We start from the raw sequence: 23,009 nt of genomic DNA, 5'->3' as shown, positions 1-23,009 counted from the left end.
ATTGAATGATACGCGGTAAAAATTTTAAAAACGTGTGGCAAGTTGTACGAAACGAGGAAACTGGTTAATTGGGGTTCGATAAACAGATTGCAGGACCCTTTTACATTTTGATAGGTACGAGTCATTTTAACTGGTATTGATATACGCAGCCCTGATATAAAATTATTTTCAGTTTGAATACAGAAAAAACAAAATAAAATTCATTATATTATTCTTTTAGTTATCGTTGCGAAAGTCATTACATCATTGCGGAAAAAATATAACATGAAGTAAGAATTTTAAAATAAAATTGTAAAACCAGTCAATTTGACTAGTGTGGTACGTCTAGTGTTAATGCTCGCCAAGTTTTTACGGTGCAGTAAGGAACAAGCAGACGATGATCGATCCGGCCATGATTATTCATTCTACAGCTGATCAATATCGCAGGCCGAGCAGAGTGATGATGTATCCGAAACCGTAGAGCAGCCTGCTATAAATTATAACGGCGTATTAGGGCGTGCAGGCACTAGAAAGCCTCAGGAACTCGAGTATTGCATACATAAATGCATGTCTGCCCTGTTGAAGGACAATGGGCCGCGTCTGGCTTCGTATTATGCTGGATCCTGCTTCGTGCAGCACGAAAAGTGAAATAATTTTCGAAATTACAATGAAATACAACTTAATTACAATTACAATTTAATACAATTAAGAAAGAAATACGAAAGATACGAAGATTTTGTAAGTCACAGGGTGAAATGAATAATTTCTTCTGTAAACATCGTCTCGTTCTTATTTCCACCGTAATTGGTGGAAAATATATAGCGAGGTGGTAAAATACAGGTCAGATGTTAAAATTGAAGTATTTGGAAAAAATAGAGTGAGATTGTAAAATTGACGAAATTTGCCAGATTGGCTATAAAATTCGAACAATTTGAAGCATATATTGGATTGGCAACTTAATAGAGAAAAGACGCGGAGCTTATATTTTATACAAAGCCTTAATCGATTACTGATACTCTTTGTAAGGCAGCTTATTAAAGTTTTAGGTACCTGAAAGTCATAAACTTTATAAAAAGAGGTATAAACTTCACACTTTTTGGCTGTCCACTTCCACTCTATACAAGTTTTGTTTTAATATTGGGTTAGCAACTAAGTGATTGCGGATTTTGTCAGTGCCACGTAGTGACAAAATCCGCAATCACTTAGTTGCCAACCCAACATTAGAATCATAATATGATTGGAGTGTCATTTGTAGCTACAGCAAATAATAACTTTTCTGTTCTTTATTCGATATTAAATACATCTATATTTTTGAAATTTTAAACACAAAATATAAATCTATTAAGGTGAAATTCTGTCTATGATAGAATCAACGTGATTTCTATTGACGTCAGTTGTTAATGATTGAACCTATCCGCGCATAATATTTCAATGTACGGACTGCAGTTCTGTGAATAATTATAAACTCAAACACCTTTTTTCTATTAGTTCTTCGATATTTCCAGGAAACCACTGATCGTGCCTAGATATACCAAGAGAAATTATTTTTCCTAAGGGAAATTTGAATGCTATAAAATAGCACGAGGTGTTACATAGCGTTTTAAAATGGTAGACAGAAAGATAATTTGTCAAGGAGACAATGCTCCCATTATACTGCTCCCATTACAAAAAAGTAGTTTCAAGGTTTCACAATAGAATTATTATCATGGCCAGCTTTGAGTCTCGTCTAAATCCGACCGAGAATGCGTGATTCCAACAAGAAAATTTTATGATCAGAAAGAGCCAGCTATAGAAAGTATGGAGGAGTTAAAAAGAGAATAAAATCCGTCTGAGCTGATATTGAAAACAAAAGTTAATGGATAGTGCGCTTAACAGGTTAACAGAAGCAATAAAAAATAAAGGAAAATCCACTAAATGTTGAATGAAAAGTTAACGAGCTTGGCACTCAGTCTACATTTCTTCACAGTCAAAAACACAATTCTAAGAGAAAATGTAAAGAACAATATTTTTGTTCGTTGTATCTTCAATTTTGTTTCATATTATAATATAAATGACTCTGTCAATTTTTCTTTTGATATTCTGATTAATTTTCTAATTATTTACAGCACTGTATATCACTTGCACCAAGTATAAATTCATTTCATATCATCAGGTACGTGACATCACGCAATCGTTTAATTAAATAGATTTCGATAATAGTCATTCTCGCTCACGGACCAACGATGAATCGGAAGTATAGTTGGTTTCCGGACACACAAAGGGCCGAGCGTTTAAGGGCCGCTCGAAACGTTCAAAGGAAGAACCATCGAGCCGAGTGGTACAGTGCGGCGTGGCCAGGTTAATCTTCGTCGTGGCAATCGGATATCATGTTTTACTATTGACCCTCTTTTCTTTCCAACTAGTTTCTTGACGACCCTCGATCACAGGAATCGTCCTGGACCTCGTACAATTTGAGAAAAAGGAAACGACAAAATGGAAGAAGACGGCAGGCAGAGAAGCGGAGAGGCTCTAAAGAAGGGGAAATTGAAGGGTTTAACCTGACCCTCTTCACGTCTCCAACGACCTTCTTCAATTAATGGCGTCCGTGGTCAAATATTTATAATATAACATTCCTGTTAATTGCGAGAATCGGCTTCAAAGACCCAGCGAAACGATCTGCGAAGCTTTTACGCTTCGGTACTCTTGCTTCTGCTCCCGACGAGCTTCTATTCATTTTATTTTCTCTCTGTTGAATCGAATCTCGTTACCATTAGCGCTCACACGTGCCTGTACTGCGTCGATGGCCCCTGAGTCTATGCAACCGGTTGCCCATGCTTGTAGCTCGTTCGTATTTCACGACTGGTGGCCACAGACTCGCGAGAACCAGTGGTTAAATGCGATTCGTCGAACTGTAATTCGAAACGCGTTGTCTTTCGATGCATTGAGGCTCGTTAAGGCTCGCGTAGTTTCCGGATTCTTCGTCATTTCGTATATAACTGTTCGTATTAAGCTGTAGTACATCAAAACGAAAGTTCACATTGTGTGTGGTTTGGAAAATAGACATTCTGAATAGGTTTTGCGAAAATTTGTTAAGGATTTCGCAACGTAACGCGTTCTATCGTTCCTGCAAATGAAATATGATATTAATTAGTGGGAGCTAATTAGTGGAAACTTTTCATGTAACAATATGTCTTCCGTAGATTAAGGATGATATCGGTTAGCGAAATAGCGTCATATGATGCAACTAATATTACAAATTATTAGGTTGAATAGAAATAATTACTGGTTTTCTGTTGGCCTGGAACAAATTAAAAAACATGGTTTGCCAAGCAACGCATGACCATTTGGGTCACACGACAAAAATTGATGCAACTAGAATGGGATGTTCTACCATATTCCGACCTTGCACATTCGGACTATCACTTACTCAGCTTGTTACAAAACTATCTTAATACTTAGATTACCACGTTGGTTAAGTTCATAAGTCGAAGACAAGCACGCATGTACAGCTTGCAAATAAACAATTCTCACATTTTGCATCATTGATAACCAACACTCTTTTACGATACTAAACTGACACACATGTATATACCTGAAAATGGTCCTGCTGTTAAACATGACATCTGCAATGTGACACTATTACTCACCCACGTAATTATAGAGTTGAGGTGTTATTGGGTGTAGTGCGTTAAATAATCACTCGGTGTTTAGGTCAACAATATATTTATTAACAAGTGTCTTCTTTTGATCGCGTCGCGTATCGCTCTCGGTTTCGCTAGTCAATCTCGCTGCGCGGTTACAACTCAACTTTATCGCTTTCTGGTTCGAACCTAACTGTCGATCGGATTCGATTCTTTTCATTTCGCGCCCCTCAATATCCCCACTATCCACGCGTTTGTTTGGCATCCGCCATCGTTGCCACGCACGCCTTCTTTTCGAACATTCGGTGGAAGGACCGTTGAGATATTGATGGTTCATTAGGCACTTCGCTTCGGCGATATACATTGTTGCCGAGTGCTTCCACAGAGAGGATTTTGTCAATACTATCTAACAAAATTCGCAATCACTTAGTTCCCAAACCGATGAAAGTGGAATTTTGAGTGCTGGTATGAACTTTCTGCTAAACCCAATACTTTGGAAGACCGTGATCGATAAATAAATAGGCATTATGGCTTTACAATCCACATTCTTCGCACTAAATTCATTCGTAGGTACTTTATGTCTCCTTTACTCTAAGCACAGCACACTCATTCACTTTGAAATATAAAATTTTAATTTTCTAATCAACCATCCCTAACATTAGAATTTTTTTTTTATTATTAAATTTGAGCTTTATAATTTGTCCAGCTGGACATTTGGTAAATTTTTCTAGCTTAACACTAGAACTAGCACACCAGTCAAATTCACTGGTTTTACAATTTTATTTTAAAATTCCTACTTCATGTTATATTTTTTCCGCAATGATATAATAACTTTCGCAACGATAACTAAAAGAATAATATAATGAATTTTATTTTGTTTTTTTATATATATTCAAACTGAAAATAATTTTGTATGAAGGTTACTTATACCAACACCAGTCAAAATGAATGGTTCTACAATTTTATAAATATGTCAACCGTCGTTTAGGGATCATGGTCCCAGATGAATTAATAATGTTGAGGTTAAGGTTGACTGATTGAAGAACGAGTGGATGAATTTGTAGTATAAAAGTATATTGAAATAATTAAAGATATAAATAAGTATAAGTTTATGCTGATTCAAATCCTTATTCTCTTAGTATTACTAGACAATAGAATAATAGGGAGCACGTTCATATATTTATAGCAAAAGGACATTACCAAAAAGGTTAACCTTATACTTTTGGCTACAGGCTACAGGGAACAAAATAGAAATCTGTTTATTAGTTCCTTTGTTCCTAGACCTTACAACCCAAAACATAATGATACTGAAGGGTATAATAATATGCACCTCTCCTTATTTAGAATATTACTGCGTAATAGCAGTCTCAAGGTCACGGATATACATAAATAAAATGTAGGGTTTTTCTTGAAGTAGTTACTTCAACTAATTTGTCTAACTTAATTGTTAATGGATACCATCTTCCAGTTTGACTATTTTATTTCGTTAGGGGTGTTTTCTTTTTAATCTTCTTTCTATCAAAGTCTTTAGAAATGACAAGCAATATTGGACAATCAGACAAATAACATGACAAAGAACGTATCAGTTTAGTTGCCGTAATAAAATCTCAACTTAAACGAAGCCCCATTTCGACTCGTTTGTCGCAGCAAATTTGCTTTCATCAAATTGAAAACGGATTACATGCTTCAGTCGGCAGGTTGTCGCAGTCGCGTAAAACAGCTTTACAACTGTTGGAAAATTTGAATTCGAATCGCAACGGATAGGCAGAGCTATCGAATGCCTCGATCCATTCAACGAAGATAAGCAATCTTCCAGCAACGCATGCTTCAAACTCTCATAACGAGGATTTAAAGATCTTCGCTTGTCTCTCTTTCTCTCTCGATCCTCTTCATTTCTGCCCTTCTTTTCGACACGTCGAAGAGAAATGTCTATGAAATATGTCGTTCGAAACTTTTGATCCGAAACGTTGATTACTTCGTCGCGAGAAGAGACGATCTTCTACCATCGAGCAGAAGTCAGATGCCGCGGATTCTTCTCCTTTTTCTTTTTTCCCTCTGCTTTTCTATCTCGCTTTTTTGATTCGCGCGTCACTGTATCAGCCGCTGATACAGTTCCGTTATATTAACGCGGAGGATGCAATTAACGAGTTGGTTTGAGCGACGCCGACGAGGCGCGACAGCCGGCAAAAGCAGCGCGTGCATACACCAACGAAATTATAACGACCCTCGACTCTTGCTCGCGGCATCCTCACCTTTTCTTCCGATCTCGTCCTTTGCCAAATGAATCGCGGCGTTGCTGTTGCTCCTCCATTCGTGTCGTTAAACGCCACGCTAATGGCAATTCTAACGATAGTCTTCGCTGGATTATGACCGAGATCCACCGAGCGAGTATTGCGCGACAATTGGTTTACAGGTATTGTTTGATAGGCGTACGAAGAACATGAAGAAGATCGTTGACGATCTCTAGATGGGATAATAAGTAGAGGAATTTTAACCCTTTCGCTGCGAGTTGACCCGTGGGTCGCATATAAGTGGCGACCACGTGACGACTCCTGAGTCCGGCACCCCAAATATCCGGCATCCAAAATGATGCATATACAAGTGCTATCTGTAGTCAATAACATATTTTTTCGTTATTGGCAGAACATTTTCTGTTGATTTTATTGACATATTGGATTAATCACTTCTTAACACGTTGGTCACCACGTCTCCCGTATCTCTGTGACGGGTATGCTTTCGCGGGACCCCGTAACCCACATATGGGTGACGTTCTTCTTGTTCGAGTTAATTAAACTTACTCATTGTTTAAACAACATCAAAACGTTTCACGCAATATATGTCAAACATCCAGGTAATTCGCACGTTTCACAAAAAAAGCTAGGACTCGACAAAGGAGCTGCTGAGGTAAAAACTCGACATAGCAGTGCAAAGGGTTAATGTATAATGTTGCGTATATATATATGTACACTTTGTATATGTACTATGCAACTATATATATAAACACGAAGATGAAAGTGAAACTGTGATTTACAGCTAGCGAGTAGTCAGAAATAATCAGAAGAGTACACAATTCACAGTAAGGATTTTTGCTTAAAACACCTGTCTGCAACTTAACGTTCATACACGTGTTCTTATTCAAAAGGGATGGCTAGACGAGAATTTTTGACAATTATCACTTAATGTGCATGTCTCTGCTGGTGTATTAATAGTAGAGAAATTCGCGAATTGCAAGAAAATGATTACTCACCACAGATGCTTTGAAATCACGTCAAAGTTTTGTTGAGAATTGTGGATCTTGATCGCCGAAATAAATGTATAGGAACACTTACATTATATTTAGAATTGATATCAAAATAGTTTCAGATTTATTTAATATGCGATTGACAAGATATTCGTGGATACACATTTGCACGCGTCTCAGCATTCTCTTTGTCCCACCATCTTCTATTGAGTTGGCAACTAAGAGTTGGTAATCAATTAGTTGACAATTCAATAGACACAGCGACAGAAAGAACCAACTTGGCCCCAATTTTTCAAACATTTCTTTTTAAGATTCATAACTGTTGAGAATTGTGGATTTTGATCGCCGAAATAAATGTATGGGAACACTTACATTACACTTAGAATTGATATCAAGATAGTTTCAGATTTATTTAATATGCGATTGACAAGATATTCGTGGATACACATTGCACACGTCTCAGCACTCTCTTTATCTCGCCATCTTTTTCATCACCATGCGTACGCAACAGTTGCATTCTTCTGCTTTACCATACGTTGCGCACGCATATATTCCACACACTCATATTCACATACGTGTGTCACTACTACGCGGCCAATCTAGTCTAGCACACAGAATTACACATATTTCAATAAGTTTCATCCGACAGGAACGCGAAACAGAATGACAAAGGGGCTCTCGTTGCTGCTATCAAAAGGCAAGCAAACGAAATTCTCTTTGGCCTGGAACGTCCGCAAATATCTTGCAGATATTATTTAGGACGCCTTCAACCGTCTTGACGATTTCACTTGGTTGCAAGGAAATGGGAAGAGCGGAGAAAGTATAAGGGGCAGGGTCTTTAGGCCGGCGTGCAACGAAGGATTTTGAAATTTTCATCGGCAACACACACACACACCGGGTTTGGTTCTTGCTAGGCAAGGTGTTTCCACTTAAATCGCGCGCTGCACCGTGTTTGCTCCTATCATTTTCAGAGTACCGTCTCATTTCAGACGTCTTTGAGTAGTTTTGCTTGCTCGTAGTCTGAAAACCGTGTTGAAGAGGTCCTACCGGCGTCGCTGTGAGTCGTGTTCACTGTACCAAGAAGAAGGTCAGCTTAATAGGCTGTCAGGCCATACAAGCGGAACCGTTTGCCTTCGTGTGTCTGCTTATTTACTTGCGAAACGTCGACCCGTTGCTGCCGATCTTTCCTCGCGCACGTTCGTTAACCATGGAACCTCGTGATTGCCTAAAAATTCTACAGTTCGATGATGAGTTATCTCGTGCTGCTCTGTTTCTTTTTAATCGAAATTATGGCAAATTAAAATTTACGATCACGTGGCCTCACATTTTCGCATATATCATGATCATCTTTTGTGAGGAGAGAAGAAGATGTTAGATGGAATACAGAATTTGTGTGGAAGAAATGTACAGCTGACTGACGCTATAGAAAGTTTTTGAAAAGGAAATTTATAATTTACTTTGGATATGTTGGGTACTCATACTTTTGAGCAATAGTTTAGTAGAAATAATTGTTAAGGAATAAAAAGAAGCTGGTGGCTATTGTAATCTTATTGAGTTGGCAACTAAGTGATTGCGGATTTTGTCCTTACCATCTAGTGACAAGATCCGCAATCACTTAGTTGCCAACTCTATATGATGTGCGACTATTCTTTATTTCTTTGCGATTCAAGGTTATTACTAGCAAACTACTTCAAAATTCACCATTTATTTTATAAAATATACTAAAACTTTTTAATGAACATCATACAATAGGTTACAAATCATAGCGGTGTAGGTGGAGATTTAGAGAATTTCATCCTATCAAGTATCATAAAAGTTTCATTATTATTAGATAACGAAGAAAGTTAAACTGAAAAGAATAACGAAAAAATATAGAAGAATAATTTTATTTTAAACATAATATTCTCTGCTCTGTTTTCTTCTACAAAAAAGTGATTTTCTTGGTTACCTTATACACACAACATACATAATCTGTGGGATCTATTTTACGTGTTAATTTACTATTCTATTTTATGAGATAAAACCTAAGCAAGAAAGTTGTCGTTTTCTTTGATTATCTATTTGGTTGACAACTAAGTGATTGCGGATTTTGTCAATACTTCCTAGTGACAAAATCCGCAATTACTTAGTTGCCAATCCAATAATTAGATTTGTAATTTTATTCTCTGTCCGATACGTCTTCACAACTTCTTATCAAATATCAAATAAAATACTTTGATCAATTTGAACACTTTACATTAACATTGGGTTGGCAACTAAGTGATTGCGGATTTTATCATTAGATGGTAATGTCAAAGTCCGCAATCACTTAGTTGCCAAGCCAATAGTAAGTTTCCCAAATGGTTCGTGACGTGAATCGAACAAGTTTTAATTGTGGAAAATATGGACTACAGTAGTGGAAGTGGTACGAGATCGAGTAAATTCTGATAAAGTAACGAGATAAGATCGGTTATGATGTGTAAAACTATGCTCGATCGATCAAAGGGCTAGCGATCGAAGCTAACTCGTTTCCAACTCTTAATTGTTCCAATCACCGCAGAAAGGTTCCCTCTTAGCTAAAGTTACCTCTTCGGATAAACTGCCGTCGGAATTAGCAAAATGACGAAAAGAAGGAAGAAAGTAAAAAGAATTTTACGCAGATACTAAACCTCCTTTAACGTGTATGACAAGACTGTCATGGTATTTGTTTTAATTCTTCAGAGCAGGAACTTACGATCCGCTCAAGTTTCGTATTTTAATTGGAAATTCACTAACGGAAAAAGGTTATAATTTAGAAAAGTTGCAAATTGCAGGTTAGAAAATAGAATTCTGACGATAAAAAGTTAAAAGTAAGAAAAAAAAGAAATGTTTACATTTGGAAAAACAGTATGTTGTGTATATGTGTAAAGGTCCCAAAGAGGAAATTGCAGTGATAGAAAAAAAAAATATCAGGAATGGAATCTCCGCTATAATGAGATAAGAACTAAGAAACGAATTCGAGAAATTCGAGAAAAGAATTGTATTAGGTTATCCGAAAAGTTTCTTTCGTCTCATAAGATGATAACAGATGAACAACAATTTCTGTTTTATATTATTTTATTGAATTAGGTATGATCCATTTCGTTATATTTCTATTATTACGTTCGCGCATAATTCAGTAAACTAATATAAAACAAAAAACATTGTGCGTCAATTATTTCCTTATAAAACGAAAGGAACTTTTCGGACAACCTAAAAAATAGATGCGTAAAATTAAAAGTAAAAAAAGAAACAGGATCGAAAGTAAGAAAACATGGCAATGTAAAGACACAAATAGCAGAGTTTTCTGGTGATAGAAAAAAGAAAATGCGTCAAACATCGCGAAAAGAAGAGTTGCGACAATAGCGTAAACTCTGTGGAGTAGCAGAAGAAAAGAAATTCCAGCAACAAAAAAAGCAGAGCGAGGACGCTAAAATACTAGAAGAGTCGCAAGAATAGAAAAAGAAGTACAAGGACATCAAAAAAAAAAAAAAAGAATTTTAAATTAAATGTTATATGTATGCTACAAGAAGGAATTACAAAAATAAATATAATACAAACGATTACAGTTAGAAGAAAATTTGATTACGTCATCGAATTGCATTTTCCATCATAGTAACTATGAAAAAGATGTGAGAGATTTGCTTAGCTTAAACGAATCGAGAAATTTATTTGGCAAATTTAACGAAATCGATGTTTTTATCACATTATGATAAACCGTTGCTCGTTCATTGACAGGTCGAAGGATGAAACTGTCATCGAAGAAGGCTTTCGACACCGCGAAATCCATCCAAGTAGCCTAATACCGACAAGTACTATAATCCACGTCAGCTGCGTTAAAATAAAGCAGAACGCGGCTTGTGCTCTCGCTTCCGATTTCTGAAACGTTCTCACGTTCACTTGCCGCGAATTTCGTAGGCGACTAACGGCCATTAAGACACATCCCGTTTCTCCAGGTCGCCGGCAAATAAGTTAAAGCCGCTTACGCCAGCCTGCGCGACGAAGATCCGCGAGGAAGACGCGATTAAGATAACTGTCGCGTATAACAGGCACTCGTGAACTGGCTAACGAATCGCAACAGTTCGCAGACTCGACGATGAAGCAAAGCCTGCGAAATTTCCACGTTTCTCGACCGCGTTTCAACGCGGACGACCAACGAGTACAAATCCGTGGAATTACGTCGCGGACGCGGCCAGTCTCGTTCTCTTTATTATTCCAGGATCAGAGACAGTAGAATCATAGCTATAGACGATAGCAATTTCTACGAACAACGGTATTCAGCCACGAGCAAATCGCCAGACCGAAACTTCTGCTTAATCCTTGACTCGTTAACCCTCACAGCGTCGTGCAGTTATAGACGACGATGATAATTTATGTTAGATTGTTGGAGTTATTTAACGTTATTTGGTATTCTTATTTTATTACTATTTTTACTACAGTTTCGCGTATTAAAATTTATTTTGCATTTGTCGTACCAGAGATATCAGAAAAATGAAATTTCATGAAAAACTCTAAAACTAAGTAATCCGAGCTCAAACTGCTCTGGTTCCCAATGATTCAATGATATTGGTTAACCTTTGAGCGCTGCGTTGTCCGACGTTAAGCGTGGGCCACAGACGGCCCACTCTTTGCAGAGAAGCACACCGTAGGCTGTGTATTTTTTACGAAAGAGCGCAAGTTGAACAAACTGAATTTTCATTGCAAAATATATTGATTGTAACTAAAATAAATTATGTAGTGAGCTGAGAAGTCTTAATAACCATTTATTTCATTAAGCAATAATAACATGAACAATATCAAAGTTTGAAATTATATCTTTTAAATTGAAAATTTAATAATTTTGTATTGTATTGTAAGATCTTATATTACAATTAGTTTATTTACAATAAATGGATTAAACAGATGTTGATTAAACAGGAAATGATGGTTGTTTGACGTGAACTAATCACAATTAATCACAAAACGTATTATAATTAAGACAACTAGGTAGTTAATTTGCAACTTTCGTCACCACCAATCCAACACTCTCTCTCTCTCGACAACACTAGCAACACTATCACCCTGACTTCTCGATTCACACTCTCTGGCTTCTCAACTCACACTGACTGTTATTCGTCTTTGTCCCTTAGCAACTCCTTGTGTTTTGCTTAGCCCCACCACGCACGTGTTCCGCAACCGCTCGTGGCCAGGGTCACGCGGACCTTTTCCAGGAAACTATTCGATCGAAGGACCGACGATACATTGTTGGGCCTGTCGACACTTCGACTTTCTCGCGACATTGTTTATAGTTCCCCCGATATCTCTTAGGCGTTTCGTCCACGGTACTACAGTATGGCAGACCTGAAAGCAGGATTCAATACATAAGCCAATGTTACATTTTTTGCATTCGTAACACGAGTCAGTGCTGCGATTATGTTTAGTGCAAACAGCGCATTTTTGTCGTGAAGAATGTTTATTATTTTTTTTAGTTACGCAGGATGTAGGGAAATGCCTCTCCGTTAACCGAAATCGAAGGTCATCCGAATCAACTCTTCCTCCTTTAGCCTCTATCCTGCGTGGTGGGTATTTTTGCAAAATATCTTTTATGATAAACAGATAAAAATTTTCAAGTGTTCCAGGTTTATTATTAGCACTTTTGTCAAGAATATATGCTTTATATATAGCGAGGTCTAAGAGGTGGAAAAAATATCTTTTATACCATTTTGTGCTTTTTCGAACGCAGCGAAGTGAACTCAAAATCATATCGATTTTATCAACCGCGCCCATCAAGCCATTGTAGTCTGCTACACACTTTGGTTTTCGCTTTGCTTTGCCAGTTTGACAATTCATTTTTCTTGTTTCAACGAAATCATCAGAATGTCAGGTGGATAACATCTATACGTCTTTTTTATCACGCCACTTTAACGCCACTTTTAGCCTAAATGGAGTGGTTACATGAGAACGCATATATGCGTTCATAGCGCTCAAAGAGATGGGCAATCACTGTGCATGCAGCATGTTTGGACATATTACATATTATTAAGAATTGTAGATATTAATCACCGAAATAAATGTATAGCAACATCTACATTACACTTAGAATTGATGTCAAAATAGTTTCAAATTTGTTTAATATGTGATTTGCAAGATATTCGTGGATACACATTTGCACGCGTCTCAGCACTCTCTTTGTCCGCCATCTTCTATTGAGTTGGCAACTAAGAGATTGCGGATTTTGTCAATAGGTGGTGTTGACAAAATCCGCAATCACTTAGTTGCCAACCCAGTATATACTACACTTTGACTGTCACGGCCGAAATCACATGTTTCTCTGAGGACGCCACGGGAGTATAAGCAATGGTAGTGGTAGATTACAATAGGGGAAAATGTGCTGTAGATTTATCAGATCAAATGGTAGCATATTCTACACCACATAGAAGAACCCTCAAGTGATATATAAAATTAGCTTCAGAGTTACTGTTAAATACATCAATTTCAAACGCGATGATACTCTATAAACAAGCAAGAAAAACAAAAATCAAGGTATCAGATTCTAGAATGGCACTCGCGATGCACCTTACACAGTGCCATTCACCAGGCCGTGAAATATACTTATTCGACAAAGATTGCGACACGAAACGCAGAAGAAAGAAGGGCAGGCGTACCTGGCACGAAAATTTTGTAGAGAGTGGTGTAAAAAAATGTGAAACAGTTAGGATCAAAAAATCGGGCCAAAAAGGTGACCACCTATCGTCCAGATTGTATTGATGAGTCACATTTATGTTTAAAGTGTTTTAACACAGTGCACCGTTAGATGCAACATTTGTCTTCATTTTTTTTATCGATGTTCCAATAAAAATGTTTAATTGTTCAATGGTCACCTTTTATTTCGAAGTATCTTCTATGTATCGGTTATATTCAAAATGTTCCAACTGTCAATTTTCATTCAATTTTTACAATTGTAAGATGTTGAAGCGCTCCGGTCACCAATGACCACCGTGGCGTCACAGGAGAAACCGTGGTGGGCCATATATGACCCACGTGGCAGTCAAAGTGTTAATTAGTAAATTTTAGTAAATCCTATCAATTTTACTAAAACGTAAAAAATATCGAAAGCTTCAGCATCCAAGTGAATATTCAGCGACTACAGTTGAACCGTACAGGAGAAGCCCGTACGGTGACTGCAGTTTAACAATCGGTGATCTCCACAGGCCGCTATATAGAAATATGGAAGTTCAGCTTGAAGTTAAAAACCAGAGGCTGATTCGATTGGGTACAATGGGGATAGCTCGACTCGCGAGTCGAAGGACAGCCGATATCGTTTTCTTTGCGGATCGATCGTTGGCATGTCCCTTGTTTCGAGGCTGATCCCGAGAGAGGAAAGCACGTTTGCATTGTGTCGATCGTTTTTTCAGACGCTGTAAACGCGTTATTAGGAGGTTTTTGCTGGCTTTTGTGCGTGCACCGTGACCCAGTTCCTGGCGTGACATTTCGCCAGCGTTTTCCGCGTTCACAAGCACCTTGACATCTTTCTCAACAACTTTTTCTGGAACGTTTTATCCAGCTTTACTACTATTTACCGGAACCGAGCCTCCTTCCCTACTTTCTCCACCTCCTGCGTCGTCGTGTACGTGGAACAGAAAGAAGTGAAACGCAGAACGAAAAGTCTGGCGCGCACGCGCTCTTCCCTGAACATTTGGCCGAATCGTTCGCCGTCTAATGCTTTGCTTTTCATTTAATTAAAACCGTTTGCACGAACGGATGTTTCAGCGCACGTGTACGATGCGGGTTTATGCGAGACGCGTAATTAATTTCCACGATAATTTCGTTGCTTTGACGCACCCCACTATGGATCGTCGCATTATTTTCCATAATTACGCGCCACTGCCTTGTTCCACCGATTTAATTTTCCTTCCTCGCTTTTGTAGCTGCGAGATATGCCACTTGGAGAAATTAAACGTGTCATCAAATGCGCTACACCTTTCAAAATAAAGCACAGCTCCCGCAATGTGAATATAATCTGTTGCATTCTTTCAATTATTTCTCAGCCAATTCTATTTTTTTATCATTGACAGATTCTACAAGTTGCAAGTCGCATATCGATACGCGTGATTTTCTCTTTTCATCTTTCGTTAGGAATTTTGCGAGAACGTGAAAGTTCTCTGTTAAACCGAAAGCGAGGTTTAAACGTAATATTGGGTTGGCAACTAAGTGATTGCGGACTTTGTCAATACCATCTAATGACAAAATCCGCAATCACTTAGTTGCCAACGTAATAATTGCAAAACCGTGACAGGATGAGAAGAGAAAAATTTTCTGCTTGTTTACTCCCACTTTATTATATTATTACGTACACAAACAGGTGCTGCGTAATTATATAACAGTAACACCCTTTCTTTCTTCTGTCTTTTATACATCAAAGACGCGTACAGAGTTGAAAAATTCAGGTATCATGTGGCGCGGTTCAAGAGTTCGCGAGTCGACGAATCGGGTCAAGCGTCGAGTTTCATCGGCAGACTCGGTTCTCATCGGTGATTTTCGGCTAGCGAAAGGCAGAAATTTCTCCCGTGGCTGCGATAAGAGAGCAGCGCGCAAAGGCTGAGGGCGACTGGGGCGGTTCTCTTCCTTTCAAAGCAGTCGATTCTGCAGTCTGAGAAACTTGGGCTCCGCTGCTTCGAGACTTCACGCCGGGTGAAATTGCGCTGTTTTCCGGAGAACAACACGATGTACGATGAGGAAACGCAATAACAAGGAGGATCGATAGGCGCATTTCGTGGAAAAGTGGATGAACTGACGATGGCGAATCGGAGAACGAGATGCAAACCGCTCGGCCGTGTATAATTTCGCCTGGTAATATAATATTAGCGTTTTAGTGGCGAGGATTGTGTGTCTGTGTAGGGGTATGCGTGGAATGGTGTATGCACGCTAGCCGCAAACGATAACGCCAAATGTTGGATTAATTGTAGCATTGCGATAGCTGTTTGCGTGAAACTATTATCCTGCTTGGCTGATTATTTAATTACCCTGTTGGTCGCTATCGCTGCCGATCTATGGATTAATGGAGACGTGTAGTAGGTTAATGCTTTCCGATCCAGTAGTTCGATCGTTCAGTGGGCAATTGGAAATATCGATGAAATCTATAAATTCGTTGAAAAATTCGAGTTTATAATAGAAATGAGGTGGATAGATCGAGATAGGTGCTGAAGAAATACTCGAGTATAATTAACAGTAACTTTATTAACACGTTGGTCGCCACGTCACCCATATACAGGGTGGTTGGTAACTGGTGGTACAAGCGGAAAGGGAGTGATTCTACGCGAAAAAATAAGTTGAAAATATAGAATAAAAATTTTTCGTTTGAGGCTTTGTTTTCGAGAAAATCGACTTTGAATTTTCGCTCGGTACGGATGAAAGAAAAGATTATTGTAGCCTTTCATACTTTAAAATAATCGAATACGTTAGAAAGTGTTCATAGAAATTTAATTAGAAGAGCAGAACTATGTGTTCGACAGAATGGGCAACATTTTCAGCAATTTTTGTAATAATAAACTTTATGATTACTTCATATTATTTCATTATGTATTCCTAATCTTCCGTTACGGCAAAAACAAACTTAAACTGCGATAATATCCATCGAGACAACGATCTACAGTGAGATCCGTTATAAAGAGACGTGATAAAGTGTACGCGTACCGAGCGGAAATTCAAAGTCGATTTTCTCGAAAACAAAGCCTCAAACGAAAAATTTTTATTCTATATTTTCGACTTATTTTTTCGCGTAGAATCACCCCCTTTCCACTTGTACCACCAGTTACCAACCACCCTGTATGTAGGATATACGAAATAAACATATTAAAAACACATTATACCATACCTTTTATTAAATTTGTAATCCTCTTTGTTAACATCTTTCTCGATAGACTCATTATTTTTTAATGTCGATGACATCATCAAGGAAGATTGGTGGGGGAGGAGAATCTCTTTGCGTATGTTGACTTGCTAATGTTTCAACTACGTTCATAGAATCGTCTGTAGATTCTAATATTGCAAGTCTGTTAGAAGTGGCAACATGGCTTGTTGCCGATTCGTTCCAACTAATGTTTACATTCTTTTTAACTATATCTAGCTTACGTTTTCTACTGTTGTTTGTGTGATTTGAGAGATGGGACACATTATCCTTTTGCGACGGAGCAGGTAGAACAGTGCGATTATAATTTTGCTCATGAGAGCCTGATCGAATTACTTCGGCCATCTTCGAGCTAGTTAATTCAAATTGAAATAACTAGTCGAGAGGCTATGATTTGGATTAAAGATTAGAAGTGTTGGATTTTCCACGAGTAAGTTTAGTAAACACTTGGTTTATTTCTGTTTCAATTCGCTTTCAACGGAAGGTCGTCACTTATTGTATTGTAAACTTCACCGAGCACTAGACACACGTCTACACGCTTCGGCAGTCGACGACGGAATGAGAAGAGTAAACTAGCAAAGATACGTTTTGTCCTAACCTCTTCAACGTTTTATTCCAGATCACTTTGAAAAATATACGTTTGATATCCATTTGGTATCAATTGGAAGACACTCTGATATCACGAAAAACGTTCCTTCTACATATTATACTGTATATATATGATAGTGGAATAGAGAATCTGGATATTTTTTTTATTATTAAATTTGTACTTTATAATTTGTCCAGCTGGACATTTGGTAAATTTTTCTAGCTTAACGCTAGAACTAGCACACCAGTCAAATTTACTGGTTTTACAATTTTATTTTAAAATTCCTACTTCATGTTATATTTTTTCCGCAATGACGTAATGACTTTCGCAACGATAACTAAAAGAATAATATAATGAATTTTATTTTGTTTTTTATATATTCAAATTGAAAATAATTCTGTATCAAGGCTACTTATACCAACACCAGTCAAAATGACTGGTTCTACAATTTTATAAATATGTCAACCGTCGTTTAGGGATCATGGTCCCAGATGAATTAATAATGTTGAGGTTAAGGTTGACTAATTGAAGAACGAGTGGATGAATTTGTAGTAGAAAAATATATTGAAATAATTAAAGATATAAATAAGTATAAGTTTATGCTGATTCAAATCCTTACTCTCTTAGTGTTACTAGACAATGGAATAATAGGGAGCACGTTCATATATTTATAGTAAAAGGACATTACCAAAAAGGTTAACCTTATACTTTTGGCTACAGGCTACAGGGAACAAAATATAAATCTGTTTATTAGTTCCTTTGTTCCTAGACCTTGCAACCCAAAACATCATGATACTCAAGGGTATAATAATATGCACCTCTCCTTATTTAGAATATTTCTGCGTAATAGCAGTCTCAAGGTCACGGATGTACATAAATAAAATGTAGAGTTTTTCTTGAAGCAGTTACTTGAAGACGTTCTATTATTACGTATTTTTTAAAAACCAGTCATTTTCACTGGTTTTGGTAGAAATAGCTTCGTGTAAACTATCGGTAGTTCTAGTGTTAATTGCCAAATAACGTGTGGATGGCTACTCCTAACGGGATACATCTTCAAGTTTAACTATTTTATTTCTTCAGTGAAGTCAGCGGGGTGTTTTCTTTTTAGCCTTCTTTCTATAAGAGTTTTGTTCCCTTCAACAACCAGCTGGAATTTGGGTGTATAAGGAGAAAATGTGAAAAGAGACTATGGTAGATGGAGGAAGCGTGAACGCAGAAAAGCACAAGCGGAGTAGTGGAAAATGGCGACGGAGTATCGGGCAAAAAGGAAGGGGGAATGGCATTTGTTGGAAGAGTATGACTGTTTCGGTGGCTGTTTCATATTCGATGGCTTTCAATTGGCCGGCTTATTGTTGCCAATTTTCATTTCGTCTCTCTCTCTCTCTCTCTCTCTTTCTTTGTCATAATCTCTCCTCGCCTTCTACCCTTACCCCATGCTGTGCTGTAGTTGTAGCAGTGAAAAGCTAACTTTCTCGATACACGGAACATCCTCGAGTCCATTCTAACAATCGTAATGCAGTTCGCTGCAGTTTGTTCGCCATATGATCCGGCAGGGCGAAATACGGCTTCTTAAATGGAAACGGGAGAAATATTCGTTGCTCTCGTTTCCCGATTACGAGATCGTTAGTACGAGAGTCTGTTGGAAAGTTATATAACTTGGGTCTCGACTTTATGCAACATCAATTACGGAAATCAGCTCGACGTCAGTTACCGCGATACTCGAGCGCGAAATCGTCGAAAGAATCGTCGATACTGCACGTAGAATTATTTTCATCTTGTTATCTTATTTATTCGATATTTTTTTCAACCGTGTCCTTTTTTTTCCTCATCTTCTGTTCTCCTGTTCTGCTGATTTATCAGCTCGTTAAATTACTATATATATTATATATATATATATATTTATTTTAATTATATGTTTATTAATATTTATTTATGCACGTGTTCTGTCGTTTAATGAAATTTAATCGGCCACTGATTCACATTGTTGTATCTTTAATGTCGTAGTTAGTTTGGAAATACATTAAACACGTTTTTACTGTGCCGCTCGGCATCGAACGAGAACACGCGCGAGACGAGGAAATTACGGAGAAATAAGCTTGTAAGATATCGTCGAGTTAATTTAGTTTGTAATGAGATTGCCGAACGTAACGTTGCAGTAAACGCGAGGTCATTAACTGCCACTCCGCCGATGAAGATAATTAGCAAAGCTCTCGGATTTAACGAATCCAATCGCGTTTATTTTACTCTACGTTGAAACTTTCTGGCGTTGCAATCGTATCCGAATTCGATTATTATTGATGTTACGCCTAGAGACTTACTATTGGCCGTGCTCCTAACCATCGCCCTTGGTACTACAGTGTCGCAGACAGATCGTCTTACATGACCGGCGAGATATACACAACGTAGCAATAAGCGCTTAGTTGTCGTCAAGCAGCGAATTCTAAAAAACACCGATTCGCCTTCGGTCTGTTATTTTACCTACACAAAACAAGTGGCGTACGTGATCATAGGCGCGAACGGTTGCGAGACCTGAGCGTGGTGGGGGTCGTCTCCAAGAGAAGACGAAGGAAACAAATCGAAGGGCAGTTAGTATTATACGAGGATTCAAACCGAATGCATGGAGAGGTTCAGAGAAATAAAATCAAGTTCGCTTAGTCAAACGAATACGTCGAGAATATGATAAAGTCGAGTCGAATTATAATAATAAACTAGTTATATCATCGTTAAATCGTTTGTAACGTGTTAATTATAATTTTAAATATTGTTAAAAATAGGAGCTTATATCAGTCCTGTTAATTCAGTGTTATAATTATTTGAACTACCTCTGTTATCCTAATCGAAACAGGCAACGACTGGTTCGCGGCGTGGACTATCAGAATCGTAGCGAGAATCTACGCCTCTCACTGACGCGTTTCCTCGCGATCGCGTCTCTTCGCGAACGGTCGTAACAATTGATCTCTGTTAAGTGAAAGAAGGAACATTTTTAACACGCTTTCCTGACAGTTCATCTACTGCAACTCAATGACGATTGATATCGAAGTTCAAGAATTTTTATTAAAGGAAAAGCTTGTTTATGAAAATAATTTCGTAATTCAATAATTTCAATAGTAGTTTCAAAATTGTCTTTTCATTAAATTTGTTTACAGATATATTAGAATAAATATCTTGCCAATCATGATAGTTGTATCTTCTTACAGCGCCAATGAAATTTTTAAATGCTTTATATGCTTGTAAGAAGAAAATATTAATTTTTATAAAGAAGACACTTTATAAGGGTCATCGAGTAGCATTGAAATTAGAACATCAACAAATATGGATTTACCACGCTATCTTCCTATTCTTCTTCATTAATTTTGCATATAGCATAATTGAATATTTTAGACCAGGGGAGAGAGGTCTTCTCTTACAAAAGCACACTATACTTCTTGTGCCCTTGGTAGTAGCTAAGGTCAAAGTAGATGACAATAGTGGTTGTTGATAGTATCGTAATTTATCGCGCGAACAATCAACGCAACTGGTCCACTCTGATTTGCTTCTGTACAAATCTAATGCAGTACTTTGACTGCCACACAGAAATCACATGTTTCGCTGAGGGCGCCACTAGAGTATAATGGCAAAATAATAATAAATTGATGATGTAAGACAACATACTTCCCCAAGTGTTCTAACACAGTGCACTTTTTATTTCGAAGTATTTTCTATTTATCGGTTATATTCAAGATGTCCTAACTGTCAATTTTCATTCAATTTTTACAATTGTTGCAAGAAGTTGAAGCGCTCCGGTCACCAATGACGAACGTGGCAATCAAAGTGTTAACTAAAGAGCAGTTCTAAAGAGCATTTTTAAACAATTTAGCATGGAAATTCAATGATCTCTACTTAATAAAGAAAAAGTGGATGGATGTTCGGTACAGTTGCTGGATAATTTATCATCAAATGAGAAACATTTTTCACATTGAAATTCTATGATTTTCCATTAAATAAAGCAGCTTGTATCTCTCGTATTCTTTCGTACACATTTTCGACAATTTGTCAACCACTGCCGCATAATTCACACGATTACCTAAGTTTGCAACGTTTGGATCGTAATTTGGCGAAGAAATAAAATTCCTAGGAAATACAACACATTATAGGGAAGAAGAAATAAATTGCAACGAATATCGCGCGTTCGAGAAAAAGTTTCAATCTTAAATAGCAAGCAAAATTTCGTGTATTGCTGCACGAGTCTATCGGAGATAATCGTGGAAGATGGCAACGGGATGGTTTATGGTGGCGTTCCGGCTAAAATGGTCCGCGTCAGTTATGTCGCTGCATTCGCGATAGCTCGTTTAACGGCTGTAAGAATTTGAAATTTCCACCGCTTTACGATTTTCTCTCGGATTGAACTTCCGGTGAAATGGCACCGTGAACGTTTCTTACGATCCTCACGTTCATTGCTACTTTATGATCACTAATAACTGTATTATTTTCAAAGAACCACAGATTTCAGTTTTTTCAATGATACAATTCAATCGTCTAAGTATATTTTCTCTTATTTATGTGACTTTTATTCCATAGCTTGGTAACAATATTTATGCAACATATATCGATTATCAAACGATAATTGTTATTTATTTACATGCATTTTTGATAAGAAAATATTCAGATCGTAACATAATCGTGCCACTATATATATTTTCTTTTATTTATACCAATCGTATTTAATTTCTTATAACAATATTTTTAATAAATATTTACTAAATCGTATTAAATGTCCAGTAATAAAATCACATCCCCGTGAATTAATTATGAAACCTGCTAATTAAAACTCTGGGTCCTAAAATATTCTTTGGAATCTTGTTTCGCCAATGTTTACTTTTCATTTCGAACTTCCATCTACGTTTCAATTTATCTTCCAGCAGTTTAAACAACTTCTCGTTGGCCATGGAGGAACGTTACTCTCAGTGACTCGTAAAAAAAAAAGATATATCGTAAGTAACGTAGGTACAGTTGAACGAATATTCGCGTATGTAATGATAAAGCTGCTCGCGGAGCTCGTTGGAGAGAAAAAAAAGGTATCGTCAACGTGAAATTCGTCGAAATTCGACAGGTCGCGCGTTCCCTGTTTTTCGCATTTTCTCGGTTGGTGGGCATTTTTCGCGTTTCAGAGCAGCGATTTGCCGGCAGCTGGCATTCGAACAACGGCTTTCATTACTTCGTAACGAATATTCGTTGTGTACCGCCTGTATATAATGCGCGGCTTTGTTTTTAGCCCGGTTGTACAGCCTTTCAGTACCCGTGGGCCTTTTCCTTCCTTTTTTTTTTTCGAATATCGTTGCCTGGACGGATGTAATTTAACCGAAGAACCGAAATACCCGTCGGCATCCAAAGTGTTTACGACAACCACAGCGCCTACTCCCTTTCCGTTTTTCGTTTTTCTTTTTGCTGTGTTAAAGTTAATCAACTGTGTTTTTTCAACTATGTGCCTTTCCATGGTTAAATAATTTCTTATAGGAAATTCATTTATACATTTATTTAATAAAATTTGTATAATAATGAGATATAGTAATAATGTATTAGCAATAAGAGTAATGATCATTTTTATAATAATAAAGAAAATATATGTAAGATCGTTAATCACGTGGTAATTCAGGTGATCGATTCTGAAGTCTGAATATCGAGTTTATTGTTAAAATACTTAAATGAAATACAGGAGTA

General features: G+C 37.5%; 1 protein-coding gene and 1 long non-coding RNA gene across 6 annotated transcripts in view; one reads left to right on the top strand and one right to left on the bottom strand.

The window, feature by feature from the left end:
- Window positions 1–23,009, top strand: part of LOC122577230 (tyrosine-protein kinase Btk29A) — a 271,717-nt gene that overhangs the window by 73,971 nt on the left and 174,737 nt on the right. The gene's annotated exons all lie outside the window — the stretch shown is intronic.
- On the bottom strand, window positions 2–3,833 carry LOC122577243. Its single transcript, XR_006320167.1, has 3 exons — window positions 3,606–3,833; window positions 3,242–3,550; window positions 2–3,082 (listed from the first exon to the last, which is right to left on the bottom strand). It is a non-coding gene; the product is annotated as an uncharacterized LOC122577243 (long non-coding RNA).

This window comes from Bombus pyrosoma, linkage group LG18 (genome assembly GCF_014825855.1).
Source record: "Bombus pyrosoma isolate SC7728 linkage group LG18, ASM1482585v1, whole genome shotgun sequence".
Classification (NCBI taxonomy): domain Eukaryota; kingdom Metazoa; phylum Arthropoda; class Insecta; order Hymenoptera; family Apidae; genus Bombus; species Bombus pyrosoma.
This window is presented reverse-complemented; position numbering and strand designations above follow the sequence as displayed.